At 35.9% G+C, this 24,217-nt stretch overlaps 2 long non-coding RNA genes across 2 annotated transcripts in view; one reads left to right on the forward strand and one right to left on the reverse strand.

Moving 5' to 3' along the window:
* The window catches only part of LOC140617281 (uncharacterized), a 92,914-nt gene that overhangs the window by 37,237 nt on the left and 31,460 nt on the right, over positions 1–24,217 (forward strand). The gene's annotated exons all lie outside the window — the stretch shown is intronic.
* The window catches only part of LOC140617282 (uncharacterized), a 79,905-nt gene that overhangs the window by 18,801 nt on the left and 36,887 nt on the right, over positions 1–24,217 (reverse strand). The window contains exon 2 of the long non-coding RNA XR_012017525.1: positions 5,060–5,154. This is a non-coding gene — a long non-coding RNA (uncharacterized lncRNA). The remainder of the gene's footprint in view (positions 1–5,059; positions 5,155–24,217) is intronic.

The raw sequence follows: 24,217 nt of genomic DNA on the forward strand, positions 1-24,217 counted from the left end.
TGTCCCCCCCCCCAAAGTTTCTAATATATTTAGAAGAACAAACTCTGAATACAAAGTGACACAGAAATAATTGGTAAAATTGTACTAACAATGAAAAGTTCAGATCCAATTACATATATGTTTTAATACATGGAAAATATTTTATACATATACACACACACATATACTAAAGAGCCTAAATGATGTAGAAGGGGTTCAGCAGACTTTTCTGTAAAGATCTTCTGATCAGTGGGACTGATTGTATATGGAATATGTAAAGGCTTTTTATTTATTCATTTATTTAATTCATGAACATCTACTCTATATTAGCCTGTCCTAGGTGCTAGGTAAAGAAAATTAAGGAAAACAAAGTCCTTCACCTGAATTATGGTGTATTGCTGATGATAGATGTGCAAACAAGAATTTATGTTATTATGAGCACAGTTCTGAGAATAAAAAGGAAGGTCACTTAGGCCAGGATGCTCAGCTAGCACTATGGAAAGATCCTTTGGTCTGTTGTGGTTAAAAGTGGTTTGTGGGGCAGCCCCTGTGGCCCAGCGGTTTGGCGCCGCCTGCAGCCCAGGGCACGATCCTGGAGACCCTGTATCGAGTCCCACGTTGGGCTCCCTTCATGGAACCTCCTTCTCCCTCTGCCTGTGTCTCTGCCTCTCTCTCTCTCTCTGCATCTCTATGAATAAATAAATAAATAATCTTTAAAAATTAAAAAAAAAGGATTAAAAAAAAGTGGTTTGTAGAGCTTATGAGGAGTTGGGGAATTGGGGATAAACCAGATACAGAGAAACTAATTAGAAGGTCCTTGCTGTTCTTCAGGCAGTTGATGAAGCTTGTCTGATGTTAGACAGTAACAGTAAAACCAAAAATTGCACAGATCCACTACAGACAAAGAAATAGCCTATTGACTCCTACCCTGGTACAATGAAAATGTTGATAACCAGGGTAAAGCTCAGTTCTTCCTCACCATAGATCCTAGAGGGTGGACTCATAACCTTGAAGACCCTTTCTGTGAGCTTCTGAAAGTGTGAGAGGAAATTACTCCTTTAAATACATACAAACAGGTCCTGTTACGTGCAGGCATTCTTTGTTTCTGGTAATAAAAATGCCACATCGGACACAATTCTAGACCTCCATAAATCTTTTGAGGGAGGAAGCACTATGAGAAAAATTATCTCACATAAAATAATTAGCCTGTCAAATTTAAGAAAAATTACTACAAGAACACAGAGTTTGAAGTAACCAATTCTAATAGGGAAGAGGTTTGGGGATGGAGGTATAGCTACCAAGAGGTCTACATCTATATTGGTACTTAACAGGTCATCAGAGAGAAATGAATCCAAGCATGAGGCAGAAGTGAATAGGAGTCTTGGTGCATGGATGATGAGAACAACTTTCCAGAATTCCTGTGAATTCCAGAGTGTAGTTCTGAAGTAATAATTAGATACTTCTCTTTCTCATTTACCATTCACAGTAAATAATAATTTGCTGCCCATATTTAGGTCCACTGAAACTAGAATGAGGTTTTATACCAATATTATGGTTATAGTTTACTTTAAAAACTTTTGGGTTTCTCATGTTTCAGTTAAGGTATAAAATGTATACAATGAGGTGCATATAGGGCACAGATCATTAGTCTATTGCTTAATGATTTTTTACATATGTATACACCCTTAATGCAGTCTGTCCCATTCAGATAGAGAAAATCTCCAACACCCTGCAAGTTTTCTCATTCTTGTTGGGATCAATACTACTCCAGCCTGACCGCAAGGGGGAGAAGGTTTATCACCATACATTAGCTTTGCCAATTTTTGAACTCTCTAGAAGTGGAACCAGAGAAGTAGTGTTTACTCTCTTATGTCTGGTTTATTTCACTCAACATAACATTTGTGGAATTCATCAATGTTTTTATGTATATTTCTTGTTTTGTAGTATTCTATTATTGGAATATTGCATAATTTTATTTACCCACTCTCCTTTGGGCATATAGATATTTTTGAATAATGTTGCCATAAACACTTAAACATTTCCCCTGGGCAATTTGTTTTAAATACTGCGGCATAGTCACTGTGGTATTTTATATGTATTAATTAGTGTCAGGCAATCTACATATTAGGTGCTGTCAATTGCTGCAATCAAGGATTCACATCTTTGGCATTGTCACTTATCCTTTTTAATCAGAACAGCTCCATTTTAGAAGCAGCTACTTCTGAAGTACATGTACTGCATTATTTAAGGCACTCAACAATTGAATTTTTGATACAGGGATTTACAGCTGAAATTAGTTAGTGGTTTGCTAATTCGCATAATGAATGTTAGAAATGGGATCTCATTGATGAAAACAGTGAAAATAAAGATAAGAAGATTAGCTCAAACATTTTAGACACACTCTCCACATTAATTGAGTAGGATATATGCACTTAGCAAACCTGATAGCTTACGTGCTTGAGAAGGGTGCTAAAGACTTCGATTCTGAAAGAATTCTTTCTCCATCTATTGGCATGGAGGATTTTGGTTGGCTCACGATAATTATAAGCTGCCTTTCAGTGCATAGAATTTTGCATCTAGAATATAGTTATATTTGCCTCAACTATTAGTGCAAGATCAGATCAGTATCCAAAAAGAGAGAGAGAAAAATGGGCATTTATCAAACTGACAGAACAGGTTATGTAACCATTTTGTTCCTTCTTCTAAATCATATTCATTCCATAAATGTTGGTATGTGGTAAAATTTGTTCTGAAATTTGCTTTCATTATAACCTGCTGAGGTGTTTGTGGGAAGTAGCTAATGTCACCTTCCTCTAATTTTCCATAACCCTGATTCACCAAAAGCTCCTTAAAATTGTGCATGACCAACCTGTTTTGAGTAGTACAGTATTTTTGAATTGGATTTAATTCTCTACTCTTTCAGGGATAGGAAGATACAGGGCAGAGTGGAGTTTCAGTAGTTTGATCTCTTCTTGATTTTGGGCTCACCAAGTGTTTTATTTAGTCATGAGATGTTGGAAAACCTTATGAATGCACAAGAAGAATCATGCCCCAGACAGCCCAATGGTCCCGAGAGAGAGCAATAAGGAGCAGAACCCTCTTAGTAATATCAACCTGAGGCAAAATCTCCCCGATGACCTACAGATTTGTGAGAGTAAATGATTTTAAGTAACTGAGTTTTGTTCTTGTCATTTTATGGAGTCAGAAGTCAGAATTATTAAGGTATAATATCGTTGCAGTAAGTAAATTCATCCTTTTGAAGTGTAGTGTTTATGGATTTTGAAAAAATACACAGTCACATAATCACCATCACAATCAACATATAGAACACTTCTATCACCACTGAAAGCTCTCTCATCCCCCTTTTAGACAATCACTTCCCTTCACTCTCAGTACCTGGCAACTATTGATTGGTTTTCTGTCTCTTGCGGTTTTGACTTTTCCAAACTGCCACTGCCATGAAGTATATAATATGAGGATTTTTTTTTGGGGGGGGGGGCTTTTTTACATTTGGTACAATGCATTGGAGATTCATCTATATTGTTGCAAATATTGATGATGTGTTCTTTTGAGTTTCTGAGTAGGATTCTGTTGTATGCATTTATGAGTTTGTTTTTCCACATAGCAGTTGATAGATATTTGAAGTATTTCCATTTTTTGGAATGTTAAGAATAAAACCAGTTAGAAATATTTACACTCATGTCCTTGGGAGGACATAAAATTTTATTTCTTTTGAGTAATATCTGGGAGCAGAATTACTGAGTTGTTTGTTAAGTGTGTTTAACTTTATAGGAAAACTCCCAAACTGGTTTCCCTAGTGATGGTACCATTTTACATTCTACCAAAATGTATGAAAGTTACAGTTACTCTATACCTTCAGCAATTTTTGGTACTTTCAGGTTTGGAGTTTTTTGACTGTTTTGTTTTGGTTTATTTAGCCATTGCTATAGATGTGAAGAGGTATGTCACTATGGTTTCAGTTTGGATTTCTCTAATTATTGATGTTGCACTTCTTTTCATATATTTATTTGCCATCTACTTTTAAAGTTTTAATCTTCTTCGGTGAAATATTTATTAAAATCTTTTGCCTATTTTTAAATTGGGTTATTTGTTTCCTTCTTCAGTTCTGTGAGTTCTTTATATATTCCAAATACCAGTTCTTTATCAGATACATGTTTTTCAAATATGAGCCAAAAGAAGAAACAGGAAGAGGCGACATTGGGGGGAGAAACCAATAATGTGATTACTGATTGGCAACTTACATCTCAGAATACGTCAACATGTGGGAATCATTGATCGGCTGTCCTCTCGGAGCTACCTACAGCATGATGGAAGGGTCCACATTTCATCCTCTTGATTACCTTTCATTCAACTTTAAAAATGTTAGCAGTGCAGAGCAGCTTGACACACTGAACTGCAGATGATCACAAGGTTCAATTTTCATGTATGTTAAATGACACTTAGCAACCGCTCTCTTGTCAGCTATTGCTTTAAAGAGATGGCTTTCTCTAACATCATTTTTTTCACCTGTTGCTTAGCAACACTGCTTATTTCACTAGCAAGGTACCTATGATGCATATTGACCTGAACAGAAACACATCCTCAAACAATAGAAGACACAAAGGGGGAGACTGTTCTGGTTTCCTAGTTTGGTTTCAGGGCTAGCACATGGCCCTTACTGTTAATGATATTAATGTACAAGTTAACCATTTTGTTTCACTTTTGATAACATGTTCTGTTTGTATTGATGCTGATTATTTTGCTCAAGCAGCTGTATGCCAGCATTTAAATTTCTTATGAAGAGCCTTTCTTCAAGCCGATTTTCAAACAGGAAAATAATCTCTTATTTAAAGTATGTTGAAATAGTTTGGCTTTACTTGAAAACTCCTCTAATTGCAATCAAAATATTAGGAAAGAGTGTCATAGAATTGTGTCTGTGCACTTGAAAAATTGAACATACTAACTTGAAATGATATGACATATTCAATAACATTTTGGAAAAATGTGGCGCTGTGCACTTCTGGCTACATACCTTACAGCCCTTCCTCCCATCCTCAGGATTTCTTTCTTGTTTACTTACCTCCCAACAGAGCAGCTAAAAATATTGAATAGTCACCTTGCTAGCTTCCATTGAAGTAGGACTTCAGACTGTGATTCAGTCTTGGCCACTGGGATCTGAGGGAGAAGTATGACTCAGTCTCTCAGATAAAGTTTCTTCCTTAAAATAAACACAGGAGGAAAACATCCTCTGTCCTTAGACATTGTTACTTCATGCCCTTCCAGAAAATGTGGCAACCATCTTGCAGCTATAAAGTGATAAGCCTAAACAGTATCAGTGAAAAAAAAAGTTTAAGTGACTCAAATAGAGTTCAGACACTTTATTCATCTGATGAGCATGAGGGAGCATCTGAAGAGTGGCTGACTTCACAAGTCAAAGTGGGATTATAGTTTTATGGGCTGAGAAGAAGAGGCATGGGTCTGGTGGATTTGGTCCAGTAGCAGTATTCACTGGACTGATTGGAGATTCTCATTCTCCCTCTCACCTTCTTCTTTAATGCCTCTTGCTTGAGATCATTGGGGAATTCCAAGAAGGATGCTTTTGAGAGCTGCTTTTATAAGTTATTATAATTATTGTTACATATTATTATTAGTTAACCTTCAGGAGAGAGAGGGAAGTAACTAAATATATAAAGACTGAAAGAAGAAAAGAGGTAGGAGACAAGGAGAAAAGAGAGGAGAGGGAAACTGAGTTTGCTCTAGTATGTCTTCTACTTTAATCCTCTTACAAGATCAAGCCAATATACCAAAAATGGTGAAGCAGAACAATGAGTCCTCATTATATTGCATAACAACTGGACCAATCAATACTGGAGCCAGAAAGAGCCTGAAAAGGGACTAGCCTCACTGAGGATAATTTCCCTTTCTGAAACTTACCTGATTTGAGATGCTAATTACATCTACAAAGTCCCTTCTCAAAGCAACTAGATTCCTGTTTGATTGAATAAATGGAAGAAGATGAGGGTATGTCAGGGGCTAGGAATCTTGAGGGTGATCTTATAATTCTGCCTAAAGCAGTAAAGTCTTATAAGAAATTTTAGTATACTATATAGCAACTTAGGTGTTCAGGATATATTTTTATTATATATATTTATTATGAAAGTTTTTGCAAAACAGTCATATACTCCTACTTAGACCTACAATTAACAATTATTATATCAACATCTATCATTTATATAAATGATAAAACATTTGTTTTGTCATATCTACCTTTCCCTTTATCCATCCATTAATTCATTTTATATTTTTAATGCATTTCAAAAGAACTTGAAGGCAACATATCCCCTAAATATTTCAGTATGTAAATTGTTAATTAGAATTCAATATTTGCTAGGGTTTTCTTTTGATGTATAAAATTTGCATACAATGAAATACACAAACCTTAATTGTTCTATGTGTTAAGGATTTTTTTCTAATTCCCCTCCCCCAACTTTATGGAGGTATCATTTATATATAATTTAGCCAGTTTAAGTGTATAGTTTGAAGACTTTTGACAAATATACAAACTCATGTAAGCCTCACCACTACTAAGATATAGTACATCATCCCAAAAGGTTCCTCTTGTTCTTTTGCAGTTAATCCTTTCCCCTCAACCTGGCTCCAGGCAATCAGTCAAAAAAAATGTTTTAACCAGGGCAGCCCAGGTGGCTCAGTGGTTTAGCACCGACCTTCAGCCCAGGGCATGATCCTGGAGACCTGGGATCGAGTCCCATGTTGGGCTCCCTGCATGGAGCCTGCTTCTCCCTCTGCCTGTGTCTCTTCCTCTCTCTCTCTCTCTCTCTCTCTCTCTCTGTGTGTCTTTCATGAATAAATAGAGCGAATCTTAAAAAAAAAATGTTTTAACCAAAATGAATAACAAATAAGTAGTTATATAGCAAAGGTAATAAAAGTCCATAAACAAATAAGATTAAAAATATTAACAATGAAAATAAAAAGACAGGCCAACCAAAATGAAGACAAAATGGAAAGATATGAAATTTACAAGAAGCATCTAATTAAATGGCTAAAAGATATTTAGTCTTCTTAGTAGTCAGGGAAATAAAAGTCCAAACAAAAATAAAATATTCCTTTTTTTACCAATCACAATGTAAGGACATAAAATTAGTTGTATTTCTAATGTTGAGAAGGTGGGGAAATGGTAAAATGTGAATTGTTATAGACCTTTGATAAAAATAATCAATCTGGTGATAGCCAATAAAATCAAATCTACTGGCTAAAATGGCCTAATGTTTCCCTCAGCTTGATTGAACTTTTGACAGATTTCTTCCTGTCTCCTGGCCCCTGATCTCCTTTTCACTGTGGCCCTTATAGAATCCAGATGTCCTAACCACTGAGGGCCCTATTCTCTTAGAGTATTTGCTTTGGAAAGCTTGTAACTGTAAATCTTTCTCTGCCCCTTTGAGGTGTAAATTTTTTCAAAAGTCTTTTGTCAGTTTTACAACGAGGGCTATCTTTCTCAAGGATCTGGGAGCCATCCTTTTGAAATGTACTCATCTGGGAAGATAGTACCCTTCCCCCTAATCTCTGTGGATGGTAGGAACGTAATTTCAGTGGCTGCCTTCCTTCAAGTTGTAAAGTTATCTCCTGTCATGAAGATATGAGGACTGTGTACTTTTCCTTTGGGTTAAGCTAATGAGCAAACAGATGGCTTGTGATTTCTGTAGTCCCATCCCAGCTCTTAAACACTCCTTTTGTTTCAGCAGAATTGAGTGGACTTAAGTTGTGTTCTCTCTCCCCTATTGCAATAGCTTTGAATAAAGTTTTCAGTGTCTGATTAGCTTTGTCTGGTGCAATTTTTGTTTTAACACCACATATACCCTTCAATCTGGCAATCCCACTGCTGGAAATCTATCCCTTAAAAACAAAAGCATGGAATTTAATCAACACTGGTTATCTTGGAATGACTGTAAGAGGATGATAGAAAATAAAGAAAAAGTTATTTATAGAATCATGTCTCTATTGAAAGAGCATATATAATATGGTCCTCTTTATATAAACTTGTATATATATGTATATATACACATTCATAAAGAGATACCGGAAAAATGTTAAAAATAAATTAAATAAGCATTAAAATTAAACAAAATAATGAAATATACCTTGACATCCTCCCATGGGTTTAAATGATTGTTCCCTGCTTTTGTTTTTAAAGTGTTGTTTACTATAATTTATCATAGGGATTTTCTTATTGAATAATATTAATTAATGTGTCTGTTTCCCTCACTAGCACACAACACCCTTCTAAACAGAGTCTGTCATTTATTTAATTATCTCAAGCACTTAAAACAGTATATACAATCTGTTAAATGGTCAAAAGATGATTGGATTTGAATAAAGTTGATACCAAAATAATTTTAGGAAGACATATGAGGACACGAACAGAATAAGGAAATAAAATGGATCTTTAGAAAGTTGTGGAATTGGAGAATTTTTCAACATATTAAAGTTGCCTGTACTATAAAGCATAATAATACATCTTAGTCAGTTTAACAAACTTCGCATTTGGTTGTGTGTGCCCTACTGTTCATTGTTCAAGAGATATCCAGGTGAATAAATTCAGGCCCCTACTCTTGGGGACTTAATGGTCTCATGGGTATGCAAACATTGATGAAGTAGTATAGGTCTTAATGAGCACAACATTAGAAGTAGCGATTGAGATATTACAAGGTTAAAATGAAATATCTCATGTCAAAACACTTTACAGGATTTACAGAATTCTATGTGTTCTAGACTTTTAACAGTATTAAATTGATTTTTATAGATTTCTCATCTCCTCTGTTAAAATATAAACTGGACTAACCAGTCACAATGTCTTAATTCTGATTTCTCTTCAGTGACATGCAGTTCCTTGCTGCAGTGGGCATTCCAAAATTCTCTGTTAACTGAAGGCACAGATGAATGCATTAGCAAATGAATGAATGATTGTTGTTCAATCAGCAGTGGCTTTCAAACACTAATGTATACCAGGTAAGCCTGCAGAGATTTTGATTTAGTTTATCGGGTAGTAAGGGCCAGGAAATTCATGGTTGGCACTTAAGTTAATTCTAATGTATCTAGTGTGCAGGTGATCTACTGAGAAATTCTAGCAAAGGCTGTAAGGTTTTGTTGCACTTAATTATCTTGTCTGATTTTGAAAAGCAAAGATAATTAGGACTTAACATTGTGCTCTAGCTCTTCCACTCCTTTTCTCCAATTGTAGTTCCTCAATTGGGCACATCTATAAGATATGCTGGTAGCCTCTATAAATCATATGTAGAGCACATATTCTGAACATTAGTAAAAAATTGGTTCAATAACCTTCTAGATTATCAAAGACCTCAAAGGCTCAAACCATATTATAATGTAGGTTCTGGCACCACAGGTAAAAACTACCTTATGTTTTACTGAGAGGAATGTAGGTTTTGATAGTTTGTATTAGCTAGCTACCATTTCTGGACTTCAGCTTTTTTAAATAAAGGCGACCTAGCTTGGTTTTGCCATCTCACCATTTAATATGGCGATTTGAGCTTCTTTTTTACCTACTTACTTAGGCTGTATACCACAAAGTTAATGGGAGCAGTCTGCCAGTTTCACACTGGGGTCCTTTGAAGAAACAAGCTAATTTGAACTTCACTTTTTTTTTCAAGTGTTTGTTTAAATTTCAGATAGTTACTATACAGTGTAATATTAGTTTCAGGTGTAGAAACTTCCATACATTTCATACAACCCTGTCTGCTCATCACAAGTGCCTTTCTTAATCCCCATTACCCATTTAACCCGTCCCTTTTCCCACCTCCCCTCCAGCAACCCTCACTTTGCTCTCTATAGCTAAGAGTCTGTTTCCTGGTTTGCCTTTCTCCCCCCCCCACACACACTATGTTTGTTTGTTTTCTTTCTTGAATTATACATATGTGTAAAATCATATCATATTTTTCTCTGACTTATTTGCTCAACTTTATACTCTCTAGATCCATTCACATTGTTACAAAAGACATGATTTCATTCTTTTTCATGCCTAAGTAATATTCCATCTTCTTTATCCATTCTTCAGTCAATAGACATTTGGGCCCTTTCCATAATTTGGCTATTGTTGTTAATGCTTCTATATTCATCAGGAGGCATGTATCACTTTGAATTAATATTTTTGTTTCCTTTAGGTAAATACCTAGTAGTGCAATTGCTGGGTCATAGGGTAGTTCTATTTTTAATTTTTTGAGTTACTCTTTTCCAGAGTGGCTGTACCACTTTGCATTCCCACCAACAGTCTAAGAGATTTCCCCTTTCTCCACATCCTGCTCAACATCTGTTGTTTCCTGCATTGTTAATTTCAGACATTCTGACATGTATGAGGTTATATCTTATTGTAGTTTTGATTTTTATTTCCCTGGTGGGAGTGATATTGAACATTTTTGAATGTGTTTGTTGCCATCTGTATATCTCCTTTAGAAAAATGTCTGTTCATGTCTTTTGCCCATTTCTAACTGGATTGGTTTTTGGGTGCTGAGTTTGGTAAGTTCTTTATAGATCTTAGATACTGGCCCTTTATCAGATGTATCATTTGCAAATATCTTCTCCATTCTGTAGTATATCCTTTAGTTTTTGTTGATTGTTTCCTTCACTTTGAAAAAAATTTATTTGGGTGAAATCCCAATAGTTTATTTTTGTTTTTGTTGCCCTTGCCTCAGGAGATATATCTAGTAAGAAGTTGGTATGGCTAATGTCAAAGAAGTTATTGCCTGTGTTCTCCTCTAGAATTTTTATGGTTTCAGGTCTCACATTTAGGTCATTAACCCATTTTGAATTTATTTTTGTGTTGTAAAAAAATAACCCAACTTCATTTTTCTGTATGTTACTGTTCAGTTTTTCCAGCACCATTTATTGAGGAGACTGTTTTTTTTCCCCCATTGGATATTCTTTCCTGCTTTGTCAAAGATTAATTGACCATTTAGTTTTGGGTGTATTTCCAAGTTTTCTATTCTGTTCCATTGATCTATGTGTCTATTTTTCTGCCAGTACCATACTGTTATTATGACTACAGCTTTGTAATATAACTTGAGGTCTGTAATTGTGATGCCTTCACCTTTGCTTTTTTTCTTCCCCCTCAAAGGTTGCTTTGGCTATTCAGAGTCATTTGTGGTTCCTTACAAATTTTAAGATTGCTTGTTCTAGCTCTAAAAAATACTGGTGGCATTTTGATAGAGATTGCATTAAATGTGTAGATTGCTTTGGGTAATATAGACATTTTAATGATATTTGTTCTAATCTATGAGCATGGAATATTTTTACATTTCTTTGTGTCATCTTCAATTTTCATCTGTATTTTATGGTTTTTCAGAGTACAGATCTTTTATGTATTTTTTTATTATTAAATATTTTATTTATTTACTCATGAGAGATACAGAGAGAGAAAGGCAGAGACATAGGGAGAGGGAGAAGCAGACTTTCTGTGGGGAGCCCAATGCAGGACTCAATTCCAGGACCCTGGGATCACGACCTGAGCTGAAGGCATGTATTCAACCACTGAGCCACCTAGGTACCCTGATCTTTTATGTCTTTGGCTAGGTTTATTCCTATGTATCTCATTGTTTTGGGTGTAATTGTAAATGAGGTTGATTATTTAATTTATCTTTCTGCAGCTTCATTATTGGTGTATAGAAATGCAAAGGATTTCTGTACATTGATTTTATATCCTGAGACTTTGTTAAATTCGTGTACCAGTTCTAGCAATTTTTTGGTGAAGTCTTTTGTGTTTACTATCTGTAGTATCATGTCATCTACAAATAGTGAAAGTTTGACTTCTTCTTTGCCAATTTGGGTGCCTTTTATTTCTTTGTGTTGTCTGATTGCTGTGGCTAGGGCTTCTAGCACTATGGTAAAAAACAGTGGTGAAAGTGGACATCTCTGTCTTGTTCTTGACCACAGAGGAAAAACTCTGTTTTTCCCCCATTGAAGATGATATCAGCTGTCGGTTTTTCAAATATGGTCTTTATTATGTTGAGGTATGTTCCCTCTAACCCTATCTTCTTGAAGGTTTTTACCATTTTTTTAAATCATGCTGCATTTTGTCAAATGCTTTTTCTGCATCTATTGAAAGGATCATATGGTTCTTCTTTTCTTTTATTAATGTGGTGTATTGCATTGATTGGTTTGCAAATACTGAACCACCTCTGCAGCCCAGGAATAAATCCCACCTGATCATGGTGAATAATTCTTTTATTGTACTGTTGGATTTAAGGTGCTAGGACCTTGTTGAGAATTTTTACATCCATGTTCATCAGGGATATTAGCCTGTAGTTCTTAGTGTAGTCTTTGTTCAGTTTTGGTATTAGGGTAATCCTGGCCTCATAGAATGAATTTGGAAGTTTTCCTTCCTTTCCTTTTTTTTTTGGAAATAGTTTGAGAAGAATACATATTAACTGTTGTTTAAATGTTTGGCATATTCACCTGTGAAGCCATCTGGCCATAGACATTTGTTTGTTAGGAGATTTTTGATTACTGATTCCATTTCATTGCTGGTTATCAGTCTGTTAAAGTTTTCTATTTCTTTTCATTTCAGTCTTGGTAGTTTATGTCTCTAGGAATTTATCCATTTCTTCCAGATTGTTCCATTTGTTGGCATATAGTTTTTCATAAGATTTTTTTTATAATTGTATTTCTGTGGCATTGGTTGTTATTTCTCCTCTCTCATTTGTAATTTTATTTATTTGGCTCTTTTTCTTTCATTTTTTAAAAAAAGATTTTAAGTAATCTCTGTACTCAACATGGGGCTTGAACCCTGAGATTAAAAGTCCTATGCTCCACCAACTGAGCCAACTAGACACTCCTCTCTTTTCTTTTTGATAAGTCTGGCTAGGGGTTTATCAATTTTTATTAATTTTTTTTAAAACCAGCTCCCAGTTTCAATGATCTGTTCTATTGCTTTATTTTGTTTTAGTGCCTATATCATTTATTCCTGCCCTAATCTTTAGTATTTTCCTTCTACTGGCTTTAGGCTTTATTTGTTGTTCTTTTTCTAGCTCCTTCAGGTGTAATATTAAGTTATTTACTTGACATTTCTCTTGCTTCTTAAGATAGGCCTGTATTGTTATGTACTTCCTTCTTATATCCAATATAAGGTTTGGATACCTTATGTTCATACCGAAGGTTTTGGACCACTATGTTTTCATTTTTTCCTATGTATTTTTAAAATTTCTTCTTTGATTTTCTAGTTGACCTATTCATTGTTTAGTAGCATTCTGTGTAACCTCCATGAATTTGTGGTCTTTCCCAATTATTTCTTATGGTTGACTTCAAGTTTTATAAGAGTGTGACCAGAAAAGTTGCATGGTATGATTTCACTCTTTTTGTACTTGTGTGAAGTCTAATTTGTGACCTAGTATGTGATCTATTCTGGAGAATGTCCCATGTGCCCTTGAAAAGAATGTGTATTCTGCTTCTTTATGATGAATGTTCTGAATATATGTGTTAAGTCCATCTGGTCCAGTGTGTCATTCGAAGCCATTGTTTTCTTGTTGATTTTCTGCCTAGGTGATCTGTCCATTGCTGTAAACAGGGTGTTATAGTCCTCTCCTATTATCGTATTATTATCAGTGAGTATCTTTATGTGGTTATTAATTACTTTATATATTGCGTGCTCTCAAGTCAGGGGCATAAATATTCATAATTGTTAGATCTTCATGTTGGATAGTCCCCTTTATTATGATATAGTGCCCTACTTCATCTCTTATTACACTCTGATTTAAATTCTAGTTTGTTTAATATAAGTATTGCTACTCTGGCTTTCTTTTGCCATCAATTTACATTATTACATAAATGTTTCTCCATCATCTCACTTTCATTCTGCAAGTGTCTTTAAATTTAAGATTCAAATGAATCTATCATAGGTTGAACTCTACTTTTTATATCCTCCTGGAAACAGGAGAAAAATCTCAGCCTAAAGTCCAAAAGAAGAAGCTCTCACTAAATATCTGGAATCCCAAAGACCCCATTATGTCAGGGAAAATCAATAATGAATACTCCCCACCCACACCCCCACTTCTAAGAGACTGCTAGGTAAATCAGCAGTCTTTCTAAAATATTTTTTAAATTTTAAATTTTTTAATTAAAAACATTTTTGGGGGGATGCCTGGGGCTCAATGATTGAGCCTCTGCCTATGGCTCAGGGCATGATCCTGGAGCCCAGGATCCTGGACTCCTTGTGGGAAGCCTGCTTCCCCCTCTACCTCTACCTCTGTCTCTGACTCTTTCTCTGTGTGTCTCTCATGAATGGATAAATAAAATCTTAAAAAAAAAAAAAAACTTTTTTTTTTTTTTGGTATATCAACTCTCTTGAACCTTACATATATGCTTAGCAAAGGTGAAACAAAAACTATTGAGAATATGAAACATAAATCAATCCTCACATTAATTTGCAGTACAGATTCTCTCCTTAATGTTTTTCAGAATCCCAGGTTAAAAATTTAGAGTAGGCTGGAAGATACTTTGACCATGGTCTTGCTAGAAGAAAAATCAATTGTTCTCCAAAGGAATCAACCTTAATTTCAGAACATCAGATTTTTCCCACGGACCAATATAAGAGGCATATTGAGTCATTTTTGTTCACTTTGGATAAATCAAGCATCGAATGGCATTGAAGTTCAATCTTATGAGAAACATTTTTCTTCCACTTGAATAAATGATGATGATTATGTGTAATCTCAGTTCACTTTACATCATGACACCCAAAGTAACCATTAACTAAATGAAAAAAAAAAAAAAGAGCTTCCCTAGCAATGGATATTACAAATAAATAAGAAAAGATATCATGGACTTAACTCTCATGTAAGCACCACACATATTATTAGGTAAACATTACATATTAAGGACTTCACATCTACAAATTAAAATATCTGCTGGAAAACCATGAAATAATTTGATGATCCAAGTTGAATTACTGATAACAATGAGAAGCCATTTTATTATATAATAGAGATATTTTGTATGTGGTTTGTTTTGCTTTGCCACTGGCTATTGTTACTTATTATTTACTCTTTAGTTTTCAGGCTTCACTCTGAGTATAATTGGCTCATAAAAATAAAATTTTGAATGATGTTTCTAGTTTGTGTTGCTTCACGCAAACTCATCCAATTTATACTAAATATTGATAATTTGAATTTTTCCTTAAAAAGTTAATTGTTTATCAAAAGTGACTGTTTTTATTTTTCATTGATAGGAAGCCTTCAATTCTTCGAATTATTGTAGACAAAACTTCATATTTTTCAGCTTTTTAGACTAGAGCAAAAGAATCATTGATCAAATACAATCTAGGTTTAAGATATTGTCATCTTTACTACATTCAACTTTTACTTTTCCTGCTGTTTGTAAAAAAAAGAAAAGCCCTCACAATCTCAGATTTACTTGTGCTTATACAAATTCGTATTTTTTATTTGTAATAAGGCTGTTTGATATTGCTTCTGAAATTCTTTTTTTTAAGGATTTTTATTTATTTATTTGAGAGAGTGAGCAAGAGAGAGAGAGAGAGAGAGAGAGAAGGATCAGGGGGTGGGGCAAAAGGAAAAGGAGAAGCAGACTCCCTGCAGAGCAGGGAGCCTGATGTGGGGTGGGGCTCAATCCTGGGTTAGGAACTAGCATAATTTGAAGACCACACTTTGAAAAATACTGGTCTATGACTTTCTTTTAAGCAAGCTCCACCCTCCAGGATGGAGCCCAACATGGGGCTTGAACTCACAATCCTGAGACCAAGACCCAAGCTGAGATCAAGAGTCAGATGCCAAACTGATTGAGCCACCTAGGAACCCCTGGCCTATGATTTTTATGTTAGATTTCCATTTGTGAATTTCTACTGCATAATCCATTTACTTTATTCATACTTAGATAATGTATGATTATCAAATGTTTGTGGCATTTATGACATTTAAAAGCAAATTGAGGGAATCCCTGGGTGGCTCAGCGGTTTGGCACCTGTCTTTGGCCTAGGGCGTGATCCTGGAGTCCCGGGATCAAGTCCCACATCAGGCTCCCTGCATGGAGTCTGCTTCTCCCTCTGCCTATGTCTATGCCTCTCTCTCTCTGTCTCTCATGAATAAATAAATAAAATCTTAAAAAAAAAAAGGAAATTGAGCAAGTACATATCTAATAAAGAAGAGATTCATTGGAATTTTTATAATTTTCCATATTTACTGAGGCTGCAAACTGACATCTGACAGCGATCTGACAACCCAATAGACAGGGTAGGGATTTATTTTCAGACAAAAGAATTTAAGTTTTGAACCTGAATGTCATTAGATAGGATCACACTCTCTTGTTCTGCTATGTGCTTATCTACTCCCCATATCCAGCTTGGATTCTCCATGATGCATATTACTACTGGTCCTTAAAGTCAGAATCTGAAATTCCTGGTTTCTACTACATGTGTATATTATGTGTGAGTGTCAAAGTCTGGGATATACTATTGAGAGAGAGAGAGAGAGAGAGAGAGAGAGAATGTGTGTGTGTGTGTGTGTGTAGGGTTGGGGGAGAGAGAAAGAGAAATGGAGAAAGAGAGATATAGAATGAGGGCAGAAATCAAATAAGTGCCCACATCTGTTAGCCACCACACTCTGGAGGAAAATATCTGCTTTATCTGTCATTTTGAAGTTTAACACAGAGTTGCAAAAGTTCTGAGCTACCTTAAAACAGTGTTTTTGTTGTTGTTTCTTATTTCTACCCATACATTGAGAAAGCAAGATGATGCAGTATGAATATAGACTGGCGAGGGCACATAGCAATGGAGCTTTGTGAATATGAGCACTATTTAACCTCCTTTAATTCTTCATCTTGCTGTTCTTTGAAGGTAAGGAGAATCTGATATTTAAGGTAGCCTGTTAATGCAAGGGAGAACAATGAAAGTTTCAGTAAAGCATGACAATGGTTTTTGCTTTAAAAATTGGTGATAGGCAAAGCTGGTGTTCAAGACTGCAGTAAGCTCTAGTAGTGTAATCTAGAAAGCAACAGACATGCAAGGAAATGTTAAAATGATCCATTACCAAAATTATAAAAAGAGAAACTAGCTTCCAAAGTCCATAACTAGTTTTCTGTCCAGACTTTGGTACAATATGTGACGGCAGGGCCAAAGGATTTACGCAAAGGCGTGCATAAGGTAAATAGGGCTCTATTATCAAATTCCTAATACTGGCATGAAGCCAATACTCCTCTACTGTAGTATAAATAATACTATTTCTTTTCCATTTAGGTTATTTAGTCATACTTCTGATATTCTTCAACATTGCTATCATATATGAACCTATCACCAAAACTATGTACATCTGTTCATTAATGACTTCACAAGCACCTCAGTTCACATTGTTCATTTCTATTCTCAAATTCTATCCATGGTAGAGCAGTTAATTATCTATCCACACTCTAGGTTCAAGTTATGTGACTCCAAAAGCATTCACCTCCACTCTACTATAGTAGCTTATGCTCATAGTCACACTCTCGACCTTGTCATCACTAACAACTAATCTGTATTTGAAAAGTGAAAAACTAACCTTTTATTTTTAGCCATATCACTTCCTTATTCCAATTTGACTCCAACAAGTCCCATGATCTTTACTCCTCTATTGCCTTCTCAACACTTAGGTCCTGGACTCTTATTCTATCTAGCCTGGACCACACAGCCCACCAACCACTCCAACCAATGTAGTGCCAGTGCCCCGAGGGCCCTTTCCTCCTAGCTATTAGCACCACGCTCTAACCAACCGAGCTAACCGTCCAGTTGATCCTTGCCTCCTAGCTAAATCTCAACCTTCTAATCTTCCTGTTTTCTTCTACCCAGGCTTTCAAACAATACTTGAGAAAGATCAAGACTGGAAATGCTACAAATGACCTATTTCCCATTAAGGTCACCTTTGTCTTTAGTATTGCTTTACAGTATGTTTATGTGTCTCTAAGAAGTTACTTCTGTAGTTTCTTAGAAAAATGTTTCAGTTATTCACTATTCTCTGCAATTCCCTAATTCCAACATTTTGTCACTCTAATATATCCAAGATGAATACATATCACTACTCTACAGTTATGAAACTATCCTAAAAAAGGGATATTTGGACATGTGGTATTTTCTTCAAGGTCTTTCATGCCAGCAAATCTGTAGTTTTCATAAGGAAATACTTTTTGAACGTAGATAGGGAATTAGCCACTATTTCCCTCATCTGAGATTTCCCCAGAGAAGACTAACCTGTTTAGTCCTTTGGTATATTGAAGATTCAATTACATCCTTACTCCAGAGAAATGTTTGTTTATTAAAGCATCTTAGGGCCTACCAGACCAAGTAGCTCGCAGTTAACAATGTGTTATTGTCTTACTTTGCCTTCTATTAATTATTTTTTATATATTCACTGTGCAAAGAGGGAGCCAATTTTCATCTATCACTTTAATAGCCACAGTGTGTAAGTACTCAGAATAAAAGATAACAAAATTAATCATACTTCCTTTCCTCGTTTGGGATTTACTTTTACAGCAAGAAAGAGAAACTTATTAAGCAAACTTAAATAAAAGTAAAATTTTGTTTTTATTGGACACAGACCTACAAAGGACTCAACTGTAAGAAGTTTAGTCAGACATCAGGGGAAGTAAATTAACCAGATGACAATTCCCTCCAGTGTTTTTTTTCTTTCTTGGGGTCTACTGGTTATCTCAACTCTGCTAAATAATCTGTTTCTGTTTCTAAGAAACAGAATGAGATGTATAATAGTATCATTTAGGTAAATTAAAGATACATGAACATAAAGTAGCAGCAGTCATTTTCCAAGAACATAATCACATAAAAAGATGAATATTTTCAAAAATTAAGATGATTATCTCTAGTGGTAAGAAGATTAAGCATGAAAAAAATGGAAATAGAAGAAAATAAAATAATCAGGCAAGAGAGGGAACTTTTCCTACCTAAAGATTAATATATGCCATAAACTGAGGAGTATAATGAACTCAATTCTCCATTTGATGCCCAAATCAGCTAATGAACCAAAGTAGAAAAACAAAGAAGTGGAGGTATGACTTACATATGTAATTAAGCTATTTCCAGGATATTCATAAAACATATATTTAGAGGCTTGCTTTGAGGCTCCTATGATGCCTTTAAGTGATCTATTTTTCCCATTTCTTTTTCTTTCTGAGATGGAGAAATCTCTTCTAAGCTTTTCTGTTAATCCATGTTATTCTTAGCTAATTCTTTTGCCTTTGTCCTTTCTTTCTCGTATTTGTCAGTTCTATTAAATCCTTCTAGTAAATACACCTGGTTCAATTAATCACCATATTTGGAATTTGAAGCACCTGTAAAACTGCAACTTCAAATTTTTAAATATATTTGCCTCAAGGATTTTAGATAAAACTATTGTAGACCTATAACTTCTCAATGAATTGAATCCTTTATCATTATGTAGTAAATTTTTTATACCTATCTTGTCTTAGGACTAATATTATAGCCACTCTGGATTTATTTCACGATATATGCCATTTTCTATTCCTTCAATCTTTCAAAAAAATTTTAACTGTGTCTTTTGTAAAGAAGATAGATCAGGATTTTTTAATACCCAATCTGAAAATTTTATGTCACTTAACTGGTTAAAAATTTCACGTCATTTAACTGGTTAAAGTCTATTTACACATATTGTAATTTTAATCTTACTAATATTTCAATTACTAATTATATTTAATTTATAAATAACTAAGATGCTATCATTTTATGTTATCATGGATTTACCAAATGATTATTAATTTATTTAATCAAAGTTAAGGGAACCAGTGGGAGCTGTTAGGGCATTCAGGCTCTAGCACAGGTGGGCATCACCCCAACCCTGGGCCTGAAGAAGTTTGGGAAGGAAAAGCTTTTGTCAGAGACAAGTTGAAAAAGGAAAAATCCGGGATCCCTGGGTGGCGCAGCGGTTTGGCGCCTGCCTTTGGCCCAGGGCGCGATCCTGGAGACCCGGGATTGAATCCCACATCGGGCTTCCGGTGCATGGAGCCTGCTTCTCCCTCTGCCTATGTCTCTGCCTCTCTCTCTTTCTCTCTCTGTGACTATCATAAATAAATAAAAATTAAAAAAAAAAAAAAAAGAAAAAGGAAAAATCCTTAGAAAGATAATAGTTATAAAGGGAGGTAGCCACTTCCAAATCACACAACAGTAAGAAGAGCCAGAGGAAAACACCCTGACATTTCTCTTTTCCTCCTTGCTCCTATAATAGGCTAGTTCTTAAATTCCAGCTTCCTAGCACCACAGTGGCAAAAGGCAGAGAGCCAGGGAAAGGGGAAGGGAGAGGAAGAGAGAGCTCAAAATCACAACTGACTTCAAGTTTCGACTTGTTCAGGGATCCCTGGGTGGCTCAGCAGTTTGACACCTGCCTTCAGCCCAGGGCCTGATCCTGGAGTCCCGGGATCGAGTCCCACATTGGGCTCCCTGCATGGAACCTGCTTCTCCCTCTGTCTGTGTCTGCCTCTCTCTCGGTGTCTCTAATGAATAAATAAAATCTTTAAAAAAAGTTTTGACTTGTTCTCCTAATTGAATAATCTCTTATTTTGCTAAATTTCAGCTTGACAGGCTGCATATTATAAGAAAGTTCAGATCTCTGGATGCCTGGGACTCAATTGGTTGAGCATCTGCCTTTGGCTCAGGTCATGATCCCAGGGTCCTGGGATCAAGCCCAGCATCTAGGGCTCCCTGCTCAGTGGGGAGTCTGCTTCTCCCTCTCCCTCTGCAGCAGCCCCTGCTTGTGCTAGAGCTCTCTCCCTATCCCTGTCAAATGGATAAATCATTTTTTTTTAAAAAGAAAGTTTGGATATCAAAGCATGATTTGAAAAAAGAGGGGAAATCAGAGATATTCTGCTGTTCTGAAAAATTTGGGGATGAGAATGGAAATAAGGATGAGGAAGAAAGAAAAAGAAGAGAGACACTTTGAGCACTGAGAGTGTTCTGGCATCAAATGTTTGTTGAGGTGGCTACATTTTATATAATGTCAGGAGGATAGGGCTAGCTGCAGAGATAAACTTTATTTCCAGGAATGAGGAAACTAGCCATCAAGGAATTGGAGGGAAGAGCATTTTAGGCAGAGAAAACAGCAAATGCAAAGCCTGAGGTTGCGATGTGCTTGAGGTCTTCAAGAAACAACGTGTAGGTCAGTAAATCTGGAGTTAGCAAATGATGGGTTGAGGATTAGGAGGCTGTCACAGAGGTAATTGGGAATCAGATCACACAGAGGCCTATAGGCTGCTGGCTTAGTGAACTGAAAGCCATTGGAGGATTTTGAGCAGCAAGGTGACAGGTTATGTTTATACAGGATCCATCGGGCTGCTGGTTGAGAATAGATTGAAAGGAAAGGCAAAGAAAGAGGAAGGAAGAGGGCTGGAACCAGAGTGGCAGAAGGAGTGTTTGAAAGTGGACAAAGTTTTAGTATATTCAGAAAGTAGAGCTCATAGGTTTTGCTAATGGACCAAATGTGGGGTGTGAAGGCAAGGAAGTAGTTCAGATTAGCAGCCTGAGAACTGGAGTTGGAATTTTCTACATATGTCATGTCGAGTATTCTTTGAGTTCTGAAATGTATACATGTTCCATGTTTGTATTAATGTGGACAAGGTAAAACGGCAGCAGCACTAGAAGTTGAAATGAGACTAAAAATTCTGTGGAAGGGAAAACACAATAGGTGGCCGAGAAAAGAGAAAACCTTGGAATTCACTGAAATGCTGTAGAGGATATGGGACTTCTCAAGAGATGTGAGATGGAGATTGTGAATTTTATTTATGGTATCACGGGATACGATGACTTCAGTTGACATTTACATCTTATTTGGTGAGAACTTTCCAGTAACAGCCTAGTAAATACATGGGTAACTTAAATCTGAATGTTTTTGCCAAAGCATGGATAAATATTTGTATTTTTTAAGAATTCATTAATTTGCAATTGAGAGAACCAAGAGAGAGAAAGAGAGAGAGAAAGAGAGAGAAAGTATGAGCAGGGGGCAGAGGGAGAGGGAGAAGCAGGTTCCCTGAGCAGGGTGCCCAATGCAGGGCTTGATCCCAGGACTCTGGAATCATGACCTAAGCTCAAGGTAGATGCCTGACTGAGTCACCCAGGAGCCCCAATATTTGTATTTCCATTTTTTGAAAAAGAAAAATAAGTTGCAAATACCATACGTAAGTCATTCATTACCGAATCCAAATATATATTCAATCTTTCCCCTCAGACTTTCATCTTTAATGCTCTGTAATCTTCTCCATCCTGTTTTCTTAAGGCATGAATTATGTATTTTACAATATGATTCTTCTACCTCCTCTAGTTTACCGAACAAAATGCAAAAATAAGAATAGCTGTAATAATTTGAAATGCAAATATAATATTTACATCTATCAACAAATGCTTACTGAGATCTTACTGTGTTCTTTTATCGAATGGAAAACAGTACAATAAAAAAAATCAGTCCAAGGATTCCAAAAGGAGTACAAGTTCATAAAATTTTAATGGGCATTTCAACTAGTTAATTTAAAGTAAGATGATGAATTACAAGTGAGTACAACTGAGTCCGTTCTTCCTTCTCCCCGACCTTCCACCAAACAGGTTTGTTTTTATTAAACTGTTGGCACAATTTTACCCTAAGGCTCCTCTTGATGAAATTCTCCTTGGCCAGAGTTTCTTTTCTAAACAATCTGTTCTCTCTGTGATGATCACTAGAGGCCCCCTTGTTGGGGTTGGCTCAAAATGTCATTCATTCTCACACAGAAGGTTGAATTGTCTCCTTTGGAAACAGGTTGTCTCAAATCACAAAGTGCCCAATCTGGCTCTGAAAATTTATTTACCATTTCTCAGCTCTTCATAGTTCCACATCCCACTGGCCTCAACCTTCGGGATACAGATTGATTTGGCAATGGTGTCATTTGCCAAATTGATTTTTAAATATCTTAGTGCAAAGTACTAACTTATTAATCACCTTGAAAATATAAATTCTTCCAATCTTTGATAAACCACCTGACTCCTATCGCAAAGGCATATTTCTTTATCATCTGTTCCCTCTGCTTTCTGTTTTCCCAACATATATCTGCACATAGTCCCTGAACCTACCCCATATGCACCCTGGATCCTCTATTATTCCTTAATTCCTAACACTGTCTTCACTTCAAAAAAGGATCAGGGTTTGTGCTTAGGAGTCCAGTTAGCCTGGGGAGTACTTCCCAGCATTCTCACAACTGTGATTTCTATGGAGACCTGTATTACTATTCAACTATGTCTTTCTTTTTCTCTGTCTCTGTGCTCTAGAACGACAGAGACAATGGTTTTGCTTACCACTGAATCTCTGGTACCTGGTACCAACGCCTGGCATATTGATATCATTAATCAAATAAATTAATGAATAACAAAATGACACAAGACACTCACACCATTGTGGAAAAAAAAATCTTTGAGAAATGCATGAGTAGGAAAAAGATCAAACATTATTCATTTCATGGCGTACTGTCTTCCTTCGTTCCTACCAGACTGGTGGGATGAACCAAGGTTTGCCTTCATCTTAAGGTGAAATCCAAGAAAGTGTGAAACTAGGCCTTGGCTAGGTAAGTTTAGCTATGCTTCAGCCTTAAAGGAAAATTGTAAAAGGGGATTTATTTGGTCTTCCATTTCCAGGAATTTATTTTCTGAGAAGAACAGAAAGGTATTGTGAGGAGACATTTCAGCTAGGAATAACTAGCAGGCATTATACAGGTCATGTATTTCTGTATACACAGAGAAACCTGAACATGTGCTCAGAGATCCAGTGAAAATAAAAATTCATCGTAGATAACAAAGAGCTAACATTTCAAAACACCATAATGTTATGCCTGATTGGCATTTTAGAATTCTAAGATTAAAGCCTTTTTCCTACATGGCATATATATTCCAATTAGCATCTTGCTATTGGTGTAGTTACAGAGTTTTATCTTTTTAAATAACAGCTCTTATTTTGTTGCTCTCTTCTATTGTTTTTGCAGGCTCTATTTCAATGATTTCTGCTATGATTTTTACTGTTTCTTTCCTTCTGTTAAATTTGGGCTTAGTTTGTCCTACTTCTAGCTTCTCAAGGTATAAAGTTAGATTGTTTGTTTGAGACCTTTAAATTGCTTTATTGTTATGAACTTTCCTCTTAGAACTGCCTTTGCTATATCCTATAAATTTTGTCATATTTGCATTTTTTGTTCAACTCAACAT

The sequence above is a fragment of the Canis lupus genome, chromosome 25 (genome assembly GCF_048164855.1).
Source record: "Canis lupus baileyi chromosome 25, mCanLup2.hap1, whole genome shotgun sequence".
Taxonomy (NCBI): Eukaryota; Metazoa; Chordata; class Mammalia; order Carnivora; family Canidae; genus Canis; species Canis lupus.